Source organism: Bison bison, unplaced genomic scaffold (assembly GCF_000754665.1).
Source record: "Bison bison bison isolate TAMUID 2011002044 unplaced genomic scaffold, Bison_UMD1.0 scf7180017864205, whole genome shotgun sequence".
Lineage (NCBI taxonomy): Eukaryota > Metazoa > Chordata > Mammalia > Artiodactyla > Bovidae > Bison > Bison bison.
The window spans coordinates 2,490,354-2,507,860 of record NW_011494777.1 but is presented as its reverse complement, the minus strand read 5'-3'; the positions used below and the strand labels follow the sequence as shown (position 1 = coordinate 2,507,860).

General features: G+C 54.0%; 1 long non-coding RNA gene across 2 annotated transcripts; it reads left to right on the top strand.

Moving 5' to 3' along the window:
- The first annotated feature begins 9,153 nt into the window (after positions 1-9,153).
- Positions 9,154-14,750, top strand: LOC104991988. 2 transcript variants are annotated; one of them, XR_825649.1, is made up of 4 exons: positions 9,154-9,269; positions 9,765-10,068; positions 13,060-13,247; positions 14,196-14,750. It is a non-coding gene; the product is annotated as an uncharacterized LOC104991988 (long non-coding RNA). The 2 variants fall into 2 exon arrangements; XR_825648.1 differs by lacking the exon at positions 9,154-9,269 and having other exon boundaries at positions 9,455-10,068.
- Positions 14,751-17,507: the final 2,757 nt, after the last annotated feature.

The window sequence follows — 17,507 nt, the reverse complement described above, 5'->3', positions numbered from 1 at the left end:
AGACCCTCCCAAGGGGAGGCTCCCCAAGGACAGATAGGAGACCCCCAAGGGAGATGGGAGACCCCCCAAGAAGAGATGGGAGACCGCCCCAGGGGGAGATGGGAGACCCCCCAAGGGGAGACAGGAGATCTCCCCAAGAGGGGATGATAGACCCCTCAGGGGGAGACAGGAGACCCCCAGAGCAGATGGGAGACCCCCCTCAAGGGGAGACGGCTCAAGGGGAGAGGAGACCCCCCAAAGATGAATGGGAGCCCCCCATAAGGGGAGATGGGAGACACCCCCCAGGGAGAGATGGGAGACCCCCCCAAGGGAGACAGGAAACTCAGGTCCTGCATCTTGACTCTGATGCCCCAGAAACTCCTGAAGGGAAGGGTTGGGTTCCTTGGGGCATGCTTCTTGAGGTGAAGGAGGCGTGGAAAGGCCCAACCAGCTGACCTGGCACTTACGTGCTTGCCAGGTGCCTGCTTCACTATTTGAGGTACCAGAGGCATAAAAGGGCCTGATGATGCAGGTGGTGGTGGTGGTATTTTCTTTGACAGTCGAAGAAACAAAAGCCCAGAGACAAAATTCACCAAACCCACAGAGCCAGCAGCCCAAATGCAGATCCCACCCAAGCACAGCGAAGTCCGAGCTAGGTAGGGCACCAAGGTCTGGGGAGGAGGACACAGGATCCCAGAGCTGCCCCCAGGAGACCAGCGTTGGGGACCCAGCCCTGACCTCTACGGGCTCATCCTTGACACAGTGCACGTCACGAGGCTCAGAGCTGTTTCCTCAGATTTGCTCTGAATTTTCGGGTAAATCCTCTCTGGCCGCCACCTGAAAAGGCCTGGGGACATGATGCCCAGCCAAGTCCTGGGGTGCTGGGACCCCAGAAGCTCAGAGGGAGGGGGGTCATGCCCCTGGGGAGAGGCGGGAGGGGCCACTCAGGACTGGATTCCTTTCAGTGCCTGGAATGAAGCTGCTTTGGGCTTCACACACGGGGGTGGGGGTGGAGAGAGGATGGAGGGAAGGACTTCAGGGAAGAGAGAGAGAGGAAGGGAAGGCAGGTGGGGGTGGGCAGGGGGAGAGAAACAATGGCAGAGGCAGTGAGTTCTGGAAGGTGGGCTGCTGTCCATCCAGGCCGCCGTCTGCACCTGAGGAGCCTGGAGGAACCCAGGAAGGAAGGCCATCCTGCCCAGCTGACAGCAGCTGAGCGGGGGAGACCTCTCTCGTCAGCAGGAGGCCGCACACGCCCAGCCCCGTGTCCACTAGGTCTGCTCGCCTCGCCTTGTGGAGGCCATGCCACGGTCCCCCAGCAGAGCCACTAATGCAGTTACCAGAGCCGCTTGCAAACCCTGCCCGGTCCCAGCCGGCTCCTCCGCCCGGTGGGCCAGTTCCAGGGACCTGGGTGGGGGGCTGTCTGCCCGCTCCAGCTTCGTAGGCTCCTGCCTGACCACCCGTTCAGGGCGCCCCATTGCAGGGAGGACCAGGAAATGCAGGGGAGTCAGAAGAAGCTGAGCACAGGATGAGGGCAGGGGTCAGGGTGGGGCTTTGCCCGCCAAGCTCCCCAAAGCCCACAGGAACCCCCCCTTGGGGGTGATTTTACCTCTGAGGACAGAGCATGAGACCGAGGGTCTGTGCGAGGATTCCTGCACAACTTAAAGGCGGGATTGCGTGCTTGTGTTTTGTGCGGAATGTGTGTGTGTGTGCGTGTGTGTGTGCTCAGTCTGGAAAACTGGTGACTCACTGAAAAAGGGAGCTTTCTGATCCAAAGAGCTTATTTTCAGCTATTTTTATCTCTTCTTGTATCCTGGCCCTTTTCTCCCCTTGTCTTTTTCAGAAGTGGAGGAATTTGGGGGCAGTGAAAGCTGTGTGTGCCCATGTGAGAAGACTGGGCCAAGAGGGCACCCCTGGGGGTGCAGAGACAGTGCCCATGGGAGTCCGTGGTGCACAGCAGCCACCCAGCTCTGGTGCGTGCATAGGAACAAGTGTGCGCAGGCCAGAGAGGTCCCTGACCTTCCACTCCCGTGCACCACCACCCCCTCCCACTCCACCGCAGGAAGTCTAATGGGGCTGGGGTGTAACTCTGCGTTTTCACCTTGACCTCTGCCCCCTCTCAGGCCGCAGCCCCTCACACCCACCAGTGGGCACATTCACATGAACATGTGGCCACGGGCACAGTCCTGGGCCCCTGTCTTGGGTGTGGCCCTGGTCCCCGCATCTTCTCTCTTCTCTGCCCAGACAGCCTCACCCCAAACACTGATGTCTTCTCAGGAAGGCCTTCCTCTGCCCTTCCTCTGTCCTGTCAATAGGGAGAAAAAGCTGGGCTTCTCCAGAGACTCACGCAGCCCAGCCCACCCACCACCATAGAGCCCCCTCCCCAACCCAACAGTGGTCCAGATGTCCTGGGTCAGCTTGTGCCCAGTCTTGTGGGCCTGGCCGAGCAGGCCAAGAAAGAGAGGGAGAGGAGGGGTAGGGGGCTCCTGATTGCTCTGCCTTGGGAAACCCCTCTCCCCGCCCTGCACAGAGGCTAGAGTCGCTTCTGGTGAAGGCCTTCCAGCAGGCGCCCTGGGTTCAAATCCTGCCTTAATTCTGGCTCAGCAGCCTGGCCTCCAGTAGGAGACGTTTTGGATTATCTTCCTCTCTTCTCACCCCACACAGAAGGGAAAATCTTCGGCTTTCTTGAAAGATTTGAATCCCTTCCAAGCGGGCGCCTTCTATGCACCTATAAAATGGGGATGTTAATAGGGCCGCCCCACAGGGAGGTTCTGAAGATTAATTCTGGGGAAGGGTGAAACACACACTAACTTATTAGTCATTATTACCAGCCTGATCTGTTGGCGAAGACGGTTCTCAATCGATTGTGCACCAGGGGATGTCTTGCAGTGTCCAGACACATTTTGGTTGGTGAAACCTGCAGGGGAGGAGGAGACTGGCCTCTAGCTGATTGAGACAGGAATGTTGCTAACACTGTACAGAGCACAGGATGCCCCTGTGCAGCAAGCATGCAATTTGAGAGGCAAATTCTACAGAGGCTGGGAACCCCGGGCCAGGAGCTCACCTTCCTCTTGAAGAAAATGAGGTGATGATGAGCTGAAGCAGAGGATGACATAAGGAAATCTAAGTTCAAGAGAGAAAATTCCAGCAAAGTTGCATCATGATCACAGAGCTCAGTTAGGGGCCTGTGGACCTGCAGATCAGAAAGGTGCTACAAGGGTAGCGTGGGGTGGTGGGGAGGCCAGGGAGGGACCTAGAGAACTGGCCGGGGCTGGGAGGGAGGGCCCGGTCGGGTCAGGGGGTGCTGAAGCTTCTAGTTTGTAGGACTCGGCGGGGAAAGACTATTTAGCCTCCGGGAGTCCTAGTTGGGGCGAAAGTCCCTCTAGCAACCTGGACGTCAGCTGTGTCCCTTCCACACCAGTGTCCTGACTCCTCCCCCAGGACAGAGAGCCCTTCCCCTCCACACCCTGGGGCCCGAGAAGTGGGCATCTGATTTCTTCCCCTTCTCCCTACAGCCTCTTGAATGGATGGAGACAGAATCCCTCCGCAGACATAAGAGGACGAGAGCTCTGGCCCAGAGGCCAGTGCCCTCTGCAGTTTCCCAGGGACAGGAGCCCATGCCTGCTAGAGACAGAGGGCAGACACAGAGCCTGGGTGGGCTTGATCAGCATGCAGACTGGGCCTCCTTTAGCCCGTTTCCCTGCCCCTTTGCACAGGCTCTGAAGACAAGTTACAGGACATGAGAAGAAACCCCAGGTGGCCTCCCCATCAGCAGGTGAGCGGGTAGAGTCCTGACCAGATGCCAGAGCAGTTTAAGATGTCACTTCATCCAGAGGGCAGAGGACAAGCAGGAGACCAACAGAGGCCCAGTTGGTCCAAGGAGCACTGGGTAAGGACCAGACCAGAGCTCCAGCCCATGCGCCTAGGGCCTGAAGCAGTTTCCTCATCCGCGCTGCATGTGAAATGACCCCTGACTGTCCGGGTTAAGGATGGCGGTAGCACTTCTGCCTGGAACGCTGTATTGAGAAGGATTTTCTGAGGCTGTGGTTAATTCGTGATGCCCGTGGGGAGAGCCAGAGGTTGCTTGTCAATGTCTTGTTACTTCTCTACCATCCTGATGAAGAGCATTTGTCAGGGTTCTTCCAGCTCACAAATCCTACCAGCCTATGATTTCGAAGTTAAAATCTCCAGGCACTGGCTGGAAGCACCGGAAGTCAGAGGAGGAAGAGATGTGAGTGGGTTAGAACCTCAGGGAAGGCTCTGGGGAGGAGGCGGCTCTCCACGAGGCCGTGCGGGTGCCGCGTGCTTGTTGTGCAGGAGGTGGGAGGACATTTATGGGCAAGAAACTGGGGCTGAGCAGAGGCTGTTCACGGTACAGGGAGGAGGAGGCCAGCATCGCTGGAACGCGCTGTCTCTGTCTCGGACAAACGGGATCAGACGTGTGAGGTCGTGGTGGTGCCTGAAAACCAGAACTGACTCCGTGGGAAGACTCAGAACCAGATGCTCCAGCATCGTTATCCCAGGGGCCTCGCCCACACCCCCAGGTGAGCCCCGCCTCTGAAGAAGGGAACACACATCAGGGCCGGGGTGACAGGGAGAGCCAGGGGTTCAGCCAGGCTCAGCTTCTAACGTGCAGACGGGACCTCTGCTCTGTGCACCCTGCCCCGCTCACCTCCCCCCACAACCCCCGCCCTTTGCAGGGCGGTGGAGATTCTCTGAGGTCCAGAAGGAGGGCAGGGACAGCTGCATCCCAGGAAGGAAGACTTGCTGGAGGAGACGGACCGCACAACGGCTTCCAGCCAGGGATGCCCGCATGAGCACTGAGGGCCAGGGTCCCGGTTCCTTCCTGCTTCCCCCAAACCCTATCTAGCCTGTTGGATTATGTCCCTGAGCTGCAGAGAAGGCAGGAGGGCCTGGGGACTCTGTGTGACGGTGGAACAGATCCTGGCCTTGCTGTTTGGTGGACACTTCTGTCCTTCTTCCTCCTTCTCCACCTCTCCTATCCCTGCCTCCCCTCCCGGATCTCCCCAGCTTTTGCTCAACAGGACCCAGAAAGTTCTGTTGTGTGTTTCTCACCACTAGGCACCCAGGCAGAAGAGAGGATAGTGTCTTCTCCTCTGGGGCATGTCCCTCCTCTCCACCTGGGTCTGCTGGCCTGGCTCAGAGCAGCGTGGGAACCCCTGTCCTTCTCACGGCCTCCTTCTCTGATCCCTACCTGGCTCTTTCTCAGCGGGTCCCGCTCATCTCAGGGCCCCTCGAGGTCTTTCCTCTGGCTCTGCCGCCTGGGCTCAAAGTAGGCTCTGGCCCCCGTGAAATTTCCTCGCATGGAGGAAGGGGCCGGAGGTAGCAAGGAGGCTCCTGCAAACCCCCAATCAGCTCTCCCCCCCATGCTCCCTGCCACCCCCAGCTTTCCTCCCCAGCTCTCCCCACCCCCAAGTCTCTTGTCCACAGCATATCTGGCCCCTGCATAGGCCACAGGGCGAGAGTGGCCAATCTCACAGTTAGAACAGTCATCCTCAGCTCCCCATCCCTGTCCCCTGTCCCTTCCTCTCCTGGGGAGTCGCCTCCAAAAAACACCCCTCCTCACTTGCCCACCTTTTCCAGAGCATCCAACCCCCGCACCTGAGGCACAAGAAAGACCACTTTCCTCCAGTAAGGAGTAATGGACAGCAACCCTGGGCCCTCCCGGGGCCCCCAGCTGCCCCCACAGAAGCCAGTGCAAGGCCCTTGACTCCCCCAGCACCCCCAGGGTCCCCGAGCACTGCTTTCTCCCAGGGTCCAGGGCCCGCATCCCTCCCCAGGCCAAGCCACCAGCACCCAACCCTCCCCACTCTGTTTACACAATCGCTTCAGGCCTTATCTGGGCCCCTGACAGGACTGTGTTGTGATAAGCAAATGGGCTCTGGTGTCAGAGACAGGAAACTCAAATCTGTATCCCTCAGCCTGGAGACTGAGGCGATAAGGCAGCAGCCTGGGAGCTGGCCGTGACCTCACCTGGGGCCTGGGCAGACACAGAGTCAGAGGGCACGGTGCGGGGTGGGGCAGGAGTGGGGGACTTTCTTTCCCGAGCCCTGCCTGGTGCTGGACTAACAGGAAGGAAAGGAAGGCCTCCCCATGGGGCCTGTGAAGAGACCTAGAACCCTTTCCAGTGGGAACAGATGTCCCAGTGCTATTTCCTCAGTGCGCCACTGCCTGGCCGGCAAGTAGGAAGGACTGGAGCCAATGGGGGGAAGGTGGGCACCATCCATTCCGGCCCATCGGACCCTGTTGTCTGTAGAACAGAGGCCCCGTTACATAAGCGCCAGCTGACTTGGTAGAAGCTATGACTAAGAAAACTTTCCAAAGACAGTTGGTGGCCCTCCACCCCCTCCAAGGGGTGAGAACTCCCCCCCACAGAGAGGGGGCAGAGATTAGGGCTCCTCACTAGCTCCCTGGCCCTGACTCATCACACACACAAACACTCCCCAACACTCTTTCCCAAAACGGTTCCCACCCACCCGTCCACCCTCCCACGGGGGCTGGTGACAAAATGAACGCCCCAGAGATCTTGCCAAGTTCTGGGCCAGGCTGAGCCCAGGGAACACGAAATTCCCCATGGAGTAGGAGGCCAGATGCCCACGGAAGCCAATAACGTCCATTCAAGGGACGGCCATCTCCGAACCCCACCAAGTTGGCTGTGTGGTTTCTCAAGTAGCCGGGATAACTCTCCTTCCAAGAAGTTCATATTAGCTTGTAAAGGGGTCTTCAAGACCACCCTTCCCCTTCCCTGCCCTCCTCGTTTACAGAGAGTTACCCATCCATGTTGCAGCCCATGGGGCCACAGAAGAGCAAGCAACAACCACCACCCATCCCCAGCTGGATCCATCTTTTCCATCACCAGTCGTTACCAGGCTCCTGCCATGTGCCGTGAACAGTCCGGGCAATGGAGACCTGAAGACCAGTCTTTGCTCAAGGAACTCATCACCACATCGGTGAGACAGGCCAGGAGGCAGCTGCGGCCAAACACTAAGTAGGGAGGTGGGGGGAGAAGGCAGGTTCCAGAAACAGCAGATGCAGGGTGGGACGGGGGGTGGGTTCACGGAAACTTACTGGGAGAAATGACATCTAAGCTGACATAGGCAAAAGAGGGACATCCCGTTTCATTCACTAAGGGTCTGCTCGGCACATAGTGTGGCCAGAGCAGGGCCAGGCGGGCTTCGTGAAGACGAGTCAGGATCATGTCCACCACTGGAGCTGGTCACCTGGCAGGGGACATAAGATGAAAGGAGTCACGTGTGAGGCATCACCCAAGGGAAAGGTCAGTGAGGCCCAGGGCGGGTCCAGGAGAGGACGAAAGGAGGGATGTGCAGCTGGGAAGACCAGGAAAAGCTCCAGGGAAGGAATGGAATTTGGGTTCACGGTGGGGGTGGATGGAATTTAGAGGTACAGACGAGGGGGGGCACATTGCAAGCCAACCTAATGATACCAGCAAAGTTTAAGAGCCAGTGATGTCTGGGGGACAAGAATAGCAGTGACTGGCAGTACGAAAGATGACCTGATGGTGGTGGGTGTGGCTTGAACACAAATCGAGGGGAGCCTTGTAACAGGTGGTTCAGAATTTAAGGCGAGCCCCAGAAGGGCTAAGGAATTCTCTCGGTGTCACTGAATTAGTAGAAAAGCAATCTGAGTTCAACTTCAGCACTCCTTCCACAGGCCCTAGGCTGAGAGGTGCCCCCTCCCAGGCTTTGGGCCCCTCCCCATGGCCCACTCCCCGCTCCCCTGCCAGAGGGGGGGCTCCCCACTCCTGGCTGGTAGACCCCAGGCTGTCAATGCAGGCTGCCCTGTTCTTAGTCCTGCATTTTTAGATGGGTATGGAAATGCTCTTAAAGAGGGGACAAAAGTCATCTCGAGGCCTGGGTGAAGGACCAGCCCAGCGCAGTCCGGCCTGAAATACCTGGAATTCTCGCAGCTGGCCCGGAGCCTCTTCCTCACCCCATCCAGATTGCGGACCCGTGGGTTTCAGGGTTAACCCTGTTTGGTTCTGTGCCGCGTGCACGTGGGTCCCCAGAACTCCCTGTGAAGAGTGGGCCTGGGTTGGAAGCCCCCACTGTGGCGTTAGGGCTGTGATGGTGAGAGCGGCCACGAGGTGGCGCCATGAGCCTGGCGCCCGGCTGGTCCGCTAGCGGCTGACACCTGCTGTCCGGGCGGCGGCGGGGCGGCTGTCCCGAGGCCGCCGAGGCGGGTTGGCCGGGGAGAACCAGACCTGGGCTGCTCTCAGCCCCCTCCTCTCCTTTGTCAGCCATCTAGGACCACGCGACTGGTTCTTGCTCAGTGGGAGAACAGCGTGCGGGGCGGGGGGTGCGGTGTGCTGGAGAAGGGAGGTGTGTGTGTCCTTGGAGTTTGAGAGTGGGGGTGGGGCAAGGTCAAAGATGCCTTTTTTCTTAGCCTGATAAGCTTCTTGGAAACAAACGCCAAACCCTGGATATCTGCTGCTGCCGCAGATCGGACATTTGAAGGCGCTATCTTGTGAGGGTTTGGATGCGTCTAATAAGCTTCCTCTCTTGTTTTTCATCCAGAACCCAGCCTTCCCAAAGTCCACGCTTCGCCCACCTCAGTTTGTTTCTGTGGTTAAATATGCATTTCTACAAATGTCATTTTCCAGACCCCCTCTCAACAGCTTTCTGCAAAACACAGCTCAGACACACATCTGTGCACACAGGTCCGTCCTCCTGCCAGCCCCGAGTCCCCCCCACACACACATACACATCACCCCCACACGCTTCTCACACGGGGCTCCTCACGGAGTTCGTGCACATTATCTCACAGGCATCGCTCTTCGTGGGAAGGTAGATGCGTGCCAGTGTGTGTGCACGTGAATGCACACGTGGACACGCACACTCACATACGCACACACCCTGAGACAGCAGACACAGGGTGATGCTGACCCCCACCCAAGGTGAGCTGCACACCCTTTGACCTTGGGTGGGAGATTTGTTTCCATCTCACACAGGCTGGCTCGGAGCTCAGCACAGGGAGCTGGACCTGGACGTGGAGCAGAAACAGGACGGTCTGTCCTCAGCTCTGAGGAGAGGGAGTCAGAGTTTGGAATCTTCTGTGAGGTCAGGGTTGAGGGAGACGCGCCTGTGCCCACAGGAGCCAGGAACGGTTGCCTTTGAACTTTGCCTTCGCAGGTCAGCCAGCGGTCAGGGAGTTTGTTGATACAAGAACAAAAGTTACACTAGCGTGGAGCTGAAGCTGTGGGTGTTCAAAAAAGGGAAAGACCCGCGAGAGGAGGCAAGGACCAAACCACAGAGGTGGGAGCAGCGGCTGGGGACAGGAAGCCGTCGTCGGAGAACTTGGGAACAAAGACCGTGTTGAAATCTCAGATGAGGAGGGAGGGGATGGAAGCTGAGAGGGGCCGGAGGAGGACCAACCCGGGGCGGGGCGGGGCGGGGCGGGGCAGGGTGGGGGGTAGGGTTTTGAGAATGTGGGGGCGGGGAGCCTGAGCACCGCTACGGCAGCTCAGCTGTTACTTACAAGCACAAGCTCTTCTCAATCCTGATTAACAGGAATTAAGTGGCATATGGCTAATCCTCCCGCTTGCTATTAGTGCTCCCAGCCCTGCAGAGGGACCGGCGGCCCTCCTCAGCCAGGCCCCGGCATTCACACACCAGGGCTTCCAGCCAAGGGGAGGAGGAGGAGGAGGCTGGAAAACTTTCTACCTCCCTGCACAGAATACCCATCCTCTGTACATGTGCCCTTTGCCTTTCCTTCTTCCAAAATTCATTCCTGCCTGTTGTTTTATATAGATCATCACAGAACCGAAGACCGAAGACCCAGTTAGTCTCATGAAAGAACTAGGAAAACAAACCCAGGGAACTGAGAGGATTTAACCCAGGACTGACGACTCGGTGGATGACTCTGGGGTCCTTGCGCCCAGCCCAGACCAGCCCTGGAAGATGGTGGCTCATCTGCTCCTAGAGGAAGGGAACGAGGAGGGGGATGGGAAGAGGAGGGTGGGGAGGGGACAAAAGAAAAGAGCTGGAAAGATTTGAACTTCTGACCTTGGCTGGGGCAGAGCCAGGATAACGGAGGACCCCAGCCTCCTCCCAGGTGAGTAGGAATCAGACCCTGGGGTGATGAGGATTTGTGTGGAGGAGTGTGCTCCCCGGGATAGTCAGAGGATGGTGAGCAGTCAGGGAAGGGAGGGAAAGTGTGCCTTTCAGGCAAAGCCCCACCCCCAGCCTTAGTGGACCCTGGAGCCAAAGCCAGGAAGCCAGAAGGGGCAGGCTTCATTCTCCTGCAACAGAAGCCCCTCCCCACCGGGGACGGGCTGACTCCCAGGCACTGGGTTCCCTGAGCAGGTGGAGAGTGGCCTGGAGGCTCCAGGCAGCCACCACCGGAGGGAGGAACTGAAGAGGGGGAGGACAGAGCCGGCAACCCCTACTACTCACAGAAAGCACCTTGGCGTCAGACTGAAATGTTTCTTCCCTTTCGGAGTTCACAGTTCAGAAGAAAGACAATTGCATACCATTCACACCTATGTAAATAATGATGAGCTATGGCTCAGTGGGTAAAGAATCTGCCTGCAATGCAAGAGACACAGAAGACTCAGTTTCGATCCCTGGGTCAGAGAGATTCCCTAGAGGAGGAAATGGCAACTCACTCCAGTGTGCTTGCCTAGAGAATCCCCTGCCCAGAGATACCGCCAAGATGCTTTGGAACACGGGAGTAAGTGGTTAATTCTGCCCAGGGTGGTGGGGAGGGTAAAGGTAGGACTCACTCCCCTGTTAGAAGGCCTTCCTAACCTCATCTCCTTCCGGATGCATTAGGAAGCTCTCTGCCTGGCACCCAAGGTTCTTTGCAGGGACTCCTTCACCTGCTCAACTGATCTGGAAGCCATGCACTTCTTTTCTTTTAAGGAGCACCCTAAATATTCCAACTCCACGCTCTTAATTCCAAAAGTCTAAATTGATTTAAACATTTGCTGTTCTCCCTATGCTCTAAGTTTCTTCTAACCATAGGTTTTAATGTTACTAGTGCCTAGTATTTTAGGTTTATTTTTTAAAACTCACACGCTAGGTTATCATTATCATCATCTGTTTTTAGAGCCAGTGCTTACCTGCAGATCGCCTACCTGCTCACCAATGTTTTTGCTCCTCTTTGCTTCTTTCACCCCATGGCTTCCTTCTGGATCGTTCTCTCCTTTTCTTTTAGATCCTCGAGTATTTCTTTCAACACATAAACAGCTGATCAGCTGTCACCTGTTTTTACCCTTACTCCTGAGCCCTCGTTTAGCGGGAGATGGAGTCCTGGACTGTTCTGTCATTTCCTCAGCTCTTTGGAGCAGTTATTTTCTTTTGTTCCAGCCTCTCTTACTGCTGTTGTTCCCTTGTAGATGTCCTGTCTTTTCAGTGTAACTAACCGTGGGATGTTTCTTCTAGTTTTGGGTTCTGATACTTCACCATGTTATGTCTAGAGATGGCCTGTCAGGCTGGGCGACTAAATGAAAGGAGACATTTCTCTCTCCTGGGCACTCACACAGGATACCTCCTCAAACTAAAGATCTGTGTCTTTCATCCATTCTGGGCCTTTCTGAGTCATTGTCTCCTCACTTACTGCTTTTTTCCTTGTTCTTATTTTATTACTCTACAGTTCTTATCCTCTGTTACAAGTCTTAACATCTTTTTCGAATTTTCATGTCTTTACCTCTCTGTGTCTGATCCTGCATAATCTCCTAAGATCTCTCACTTCGTTAATTTTCTTTCAGTCAATTTTTTAAAATTATATTTTATTTATTTGGCTGCCCTGGGTCTTCGGTTGGGCGTGTGGGATATTTGGCTATGGTGTGTGAACTCTCAGCTGTGGCAAGTGGAACCTAGTTCCCAGATCAAGGGTGGAACCCAGGCCTCTTGCATTGGGAGTGCAGGGTCTTAGCCACTGGACCGCCAGGGAAGTCCTCAGTCAATTCCATGGAGTTTTTTTTTCCCCTCCTAAAGGTTTCGTTCCTACTAACTATGCAAGTGCATGCGTGCTAAGTTGCTTCAGTCGTTTCTGACTCTTTGCAACCCCATGGACAGTAGCCCCAGGCTCCTCTGTCTAGGCAAGACTACTGGAGTGGGTAGCCATTCCCTCCTCCAGGGGATCTTCCCAACCCAGGGATCAAACCCAGGTTTCTTAGGTCTCCTGCGTTGCAGATGGAGTCATTACCACTGAGGCACCTCGGAAGCCCCTACTAACTCCTTATGTAGCTCTTTCTTGTCTGCCTCATCTTTCCAGTGCCCTTGGTGTTTCTCTGTGTTTTCTAGCCCTCTTACCTCTGTGCATTTTGTAAGGCAACTTATTTTATTGTCCCTTTTGGATTATTTCATTATCTCAGGGTTCAAGGCTGATTTCCCTGCTGGTCACATGCTGCTTCTGTGTGAGGCGGGCCGTCTCCTCCCAGGACTTGTAAATTATGGTTTGCATCTTTGTGGGGTTGTTCCCTTCGTGGGGGCCTTTGTTCTCTCAGGACACACCAGGAACAGTTGTGGGTTTGCTTCAACTGATTGCCCACGGGTTTCCCCAGTGTGAGAACAATTTTTACATTAATTTGGGGGCTTGGGGATTCCCACAGCCTGAGAGATAGTGAAAGTTCACACTCCACACCTGGAAATTTGAGTTTTACACAGGAAACATTTTTTTTTTCCCTTTCCCAGAGCCTACGGCAGAAAGTGATGGATGGAGATTTTTCCTAGTCATCCTCCCTCTGTTAGAGCCAGAATTTCAGGTCCAGAGTCCTGCTTCAGACGGGTCCTAGGCCTGTCCCCGTCCTTGTGGGTCATGAGCTACTGCCCTGGCTTTGCATACCCTCCTGCCATTCGCTGTGCATTGGCTCCAGTTTGCAGACTTACTATTTTGGCTTTAAATTCCTTCCTTTTTCTGTCGCTTGAGGATTTCTTCATTTCAAGCTCAATGTACATGTTAATTTTCATGTTATATTTTATTCAGAATCTCCCTGTGTGATGCAGCGGAGCAGTGGAGATCCACACTGGCTCATTCTGTGAGTTACTAGACGCCTAAGGCACAATTATTTTTCCTTCTGTTTCTCCTACGGGACTACAGACTCCTGGAAGAAGAAAACTGTGCCCAAATTATCTCTGGTTCTTCGCTCAGTTCCGGGGACAAACACAGTATGAGAGTGACGTTTGCTGGACTGGATGGATAGTTAAATGATGGAAGGTGATCATCAAAGGTTATGCAGGACTTTTCACATCTCCAGGAAGAGTTCCTCAATCATTCCAAACACACAGGTATTATTTTATTCTGAAAAATCTTTACAGGTGATTCTGTAGCATATGTTATGATTGTGACATCGATGTACCTCAACACTCTTAACGTGGCCATCAAGCAAGCAGCATGCCGCAGGCCCTCAGAAGACGCGACACAAGGCCAGCACTGACCCGTGGCCTTCCAGCTGGAGGCCGTGGCGTGGAGGTGGTTTGCCGTGATTTCACTCACAGAGAGCACTGTGTGTGTTTGGTGGAGAGCGTTCACCAGGCCTACCTGGGAGAGCAGCTCGGGCTACAGGGACTTGAGAGGAAGAGGCTGCCAAGGCAGCCGAGGCAGGAGACAGATGGACCCCTGGAATTTGTAACCTGTGGACAGCTGCTGCTGCTGCTAAGTCGCTTCAGTCATGTCCAACTCTGTGCAGCCCTATGGACAGCAGCCCACCAGGGTCTTCTGTCCATAGGATTCTCTAGGCAAGAATACTGGAGTGGGTTGCCATTTCCTTCTCCCACCTGTGGACAAAGACTCCAGAGAATGACAGGGCAGGGGGAGCTGAGTCCCCTTTCCCAAACCCCTGAGTAGGTAGGGGTGTGCCTGGGAGGGAGTTCGAGGCACACAGGTGCCCGGCAGCAATGGCAAGGCCCTGGTCTCTCTCCAGTGCCTCCAGGAAGTGAACACTGGCAATACAACTCGAGTGAAGAGAAAACTAGCTCTCATTCAGAAGGTTGAGATAAAAATACCTCCAGTCTGTAAACATAGCAGCAGGACAGGTCTCTGGGAGGGAGCGTCCAGGCAACAGGTCCCATCTGCCCTGGTCTTCTCACCCTGGTGTGGCCCTAACTCAGATCACACATGTCTCCAGTCTCGAAACATAGATTAGGAAAAGTTTCTTGCTTTCCCCAGGAGAGTGGAAATATTCTTGAGGCCAAGGGAAGAGAAAGAAAGAGCTAATCTGTTTTATTTCTCGGCAGGTGTCCTTCTGGGAGGCGATGGGGAGTGTTGCTTATCAGCCCACCGTGCCCTATCCCTCTTCTCACCCAAGCCCTGCTCCTCCACTTACTCAGAGAAGGCGCTGTGGCTGACACCCTGAGCCCTGACCGGGAGCTGGCATCCATCATCCTTAAGGCCCTCATCCTGGGAGAAGCCAATCCCACGTCAGGCTTTCATGTGGGCATGTCACAATTTGGCCTTGGTGGTGGTGGTGGTGTCATGGCTCCTTGTGCGCCGGTGAACAAAGAGGCCCTGGGTGATGCTGACCGCAGGCAGAGGGGAGAGGCTTCCTCTCTCACCCACGGCACATGTGATTCCTTTGCTTAAACACACACCCCACGCTGACACACTCTGGCTTCTGACACTCAGCCTCCTTTGGGTGAAACATGAAAGGCCTGCTAAATAGCTTCTTACAAAGTTTCTCTCTAGGAAGCTACTTTAAGCCCAAACTTGGACATTCATATGACCTTTTTCAAGTGAACCAGTACGATGGAGCTGCTGCTGCTAAGTCGCTTCAGTCGTGTCCGACTCTGTGCGACCCCATAGACGGCAGCCCCCCAGGCTCCCCCGTCCCTGGGATTCTCCAGGCAAGAACACTGGAGTGGGTTGCCATTTCCTTCTCCACTGCATGAAAGTGAAAAGTGAAAGTGAAGTCGCTCAGTCGCGTCCGACCCTCAGTGACCCCATGGACTGCAGCCCACCAGGCACCTCCATCCATGGGATTTTCCAGGCAAGAGTACTGGAGTGGGGTGCCATCGCGAATGTGCAAATAAACCAAGGAGTACAACTTTGCTTCTTAATCCAACACAAGCAGCATGTCTGATTGTTAGCCCCCAAAACTGTGTTTGCCTCTAGGTGGGTGTGGAACCAAAAGATACAACCAAGCCAGAGAGTGGGAGGAGGAAGGATGTATTACTTTCAGGAAGTAAGGAGAACATGGGGCATCTTTCCCTAAGCAGCTCCTCCCCAAAGAGCAAAATTGGGGAAGTTTTGCACTGAAGGTTACATGCATCTTCATGAAAGGGCTTGAGCAGAGGTGAGCTCAGCATAGAATTGGGGCAAAAGTCAGCAGAGTCCAAGCTTGAGTTGATGGCAGCCACGAGAGTCCGCGTCATAACTCTGTCGTTCTCCCTGGTGGGCGCCTGAGTTCCTGCAGAACTCAGAGGCTGTGTGAGATGGTTACGTATTTCCCTTGAAGAGGGACTGGGACTCCTTTTTGTCGCTAAACTGTTGAGTTTTTGTTTGTTTTGCTTTTCGTAGAATTTTTTTTTAAGATTTTTTTTTTTTTGACGTGGACCATTTTTAAAGTTTTTCTTGAATTTGTTACAATATTGTTTGTATTTTATGTTTTGGTGTTTGGTTGCGAGGCATGTGGGACCTAGTTCTCTGACCAGGGACCCAACCCACTCCTCGTGTATTGGAGGCTGAAGTTTTAGCCCCTGGGCCGCTTGGGAAGTCCTCTGTGCTGTTATTTCTTGGCTCCTTCTCCTTTGTTTCTGCATTCTGTCTCTTCCCTTAAGAGCATTGATTACTGAGACCTGTTCAAGGGCAGGCGCTGTGGCCAAGATTAGATCACAGAAAGGCTCAAGCCAAACACGGCTTCTTTTATGTCTAGAGGAGAAGGGGGCGACAGAGGACGAGATGGCCGGATGGCATCACCGTCTCAATGAACATGAGTTTGAGCAAACTCTGGAAGATAGTGAAGGGCGGGGGAGCCAGGCATGCTGCCGTTCATGGACTGAACAATAACAACAGCAATGCCTGGATTTCTTTCTCCAGGGACCACCTACCCTGTTTACATTGTTAGAGGAAATGTCTGCTACTTGCTGACAAAAAAAATGTTGCCTGTCATTTCAGTAAACAGAGAACGTTGCCCACCAGCAAGCCATCAGCCAGTGCAGCCCACCGGCAGTGAGCCCTGAGAGGAGAGAGGAAAACGGTTCTTAGATCCTAGATATTTAAGGTGCATATCCAAGGCATGATTTCAATGAGCCCAGACTCTTGCATCGTCCCACAAATAGAAAAGCACCACAGTCATTAATTTCAGATGTCCAGTTTGTGTGTGTGTATGTGTATGTGTGAGATTAGCACTCATCTCTTGACATTTGATTACATGTAATTTTTTTCAGTAAAAACTTTTATACATCCTGATTCCCCTTGGCTCTCTGAAGCATTCCCTCAGATTATGAGAGGCTGTTTCCCTGGTTGTATCCTCAGTAAATACCACCCTCCTGAAAAAAAAAAAACAAAACCACCACCACAATTTGCAACTTTTAGGTTGTATGCTTTTCTTTGTTTTTTCAGTCTACATACTGTTTCCTGAGATTATGGGGAGGTGTCCTCCTACTCAAATAAAACTAAGGAAAGACATTGAAGAGAAAGAGAAGATGATAGTTAAGATAAAATGTGAGAAAACAGAGTTGGAAATATTGCAAGAGGGTAGGGCTTGAAGAGAGGGGATCTGGAGCCAGTTACTGTTACTTTTTCAGAATTCAGTCACACTGAAACCGAGCTGGACACTGTGGGGCTCTGGGGCACAAAAGCCTTTCTGTGTCCTCCACTCTCTTGTTTGCAGAAAATAGCTTCAATCAGCTTCCAGGAACCTTCCCTCATTTCTAATGGGCAGGTTCAAACAGTTGCTAATAGAGAAGGGAGGAGATGCAGAGAGGAGGGAGGAGAAGTCAAGGAACAGTGGTGCAGCCTTAGGTCAGGTCCTATTTCCTTCTCAAGAGGAAGGTGTTTCACAGCTACTGGAACCCCAGCCAGGTGGGAGAAGTTAACTGTGTGCTGCCCACACGCACTCAGATCCCTGACGGGTTGGATCAAGGTAGATGATGTTGACATCTGATTCAGTTCAGTTCAGTCGCTTAGTTGTGTCCGACTCTTTGCGACCCCACGGACTGTAGCATGTCAGGCTTCCCTGTCCATCACCAACTCCTGGAGTTTGCTCAAACTCATGTCCATCAAGTTGGTGATACCATCCAACCATCTCATCCTCTGTCATCCCCTTCTCCTCCTGCCTTCAATCTTTCCAGGCTTCACGGTCTTTTCTAATGAGTCATTTCTTCACATCAGGTGCCCAAAGAACTGGAGCTTCAGCTTCAGCATCAGTCCTTCCAATGAATATTCAGGGTTGATTTTCTTTAGGATTGACTGGTTCGATTTCCCTGCAGTCCAAGGGATTCTAAAGAGTCTTCTCCAGCACCACAATTCGAAAACATCAATTCTTTGGTGCTCAGCCTTCTTTATGATCCAACTCTCTTATCTGTCCATACATGAGCACCTAGTATGCT